We start from the raw sequence: 746 nt of genomic DNA, 5'->3' as shown, positions 1-746 counted from the left end.
GGCCCGGTACCGGTCCGTGAGGCATTTGTTACCGGGCCGCACAGAAAGAATAAATAATTTATATAATTTCCATTGCATTGATTTTTAGAGTCTGGGAGATGTTTTATTATGAAAAACGACTATCATCCACCTGTGCCCCTTGACACGTCAAGACGCATGTGTCGGTCACGACGTCACGTTGAAGGGCTTCTTTTCAAAGGGGAAAAGGCCAACTGAGGAGCCAGAAGAGGAGCCCACGACCTCCAAGAAAAAGAAAGCTTCTTTTAACAGACAATATCAGGAGTCATACTTAAAATACGGGTTTATCGCAACAGGTGACTCTCACGCACCAGGGCAGCTCTGCATGTCAGTGCAACAAGAGGATCAGCTGCTGGAGATCGCAAATGACTGTGACCTTAAACGTACATTTGAGACAACAACTCTGCCGATGTTCTGGATGAAAATCAAGCCAGAATATCCTGAAATCGCCACAAGAGCACTGAAAACCCTGCTACCATTTCCAACATCCTATCTTTGTGAAGCGGGCTTTTCTGCAGTGACAGCAACCAAGACAAAATTACGGAGCATACTGGACATAAGGGACACGTGGCATCAGTCATTGTCTCCCATCAGCCCTAGATGGGACCATCTTGTTGCAGGGAAACAAGCCCAGGGATCCCACTGACTCTGCATTATGGTGAGTTGATATAGTGTAGAAGTATTGTAATTGCCTAATATAAAGTGTAATTGTTGCATTCAGATTACAT

The sequence above is a fragment of the Monopterus albus genome, unplaced genomic scaffold, assembly GCF_001952655.1.
Source record: "Monopterus albus unplaced genomic scaffold, M_albus_1.0 scaffold95.1, whole genome shotgun sequence".
Lineage (NCBI taxonomy): Eukaryota > Metazoa > Chordata > Actinopteri > Synbranchiformes > Synbranchidae > Monopterus > Monopterus albus.
Note: the sequence above shows the minus strand (reverse complement) of the source record.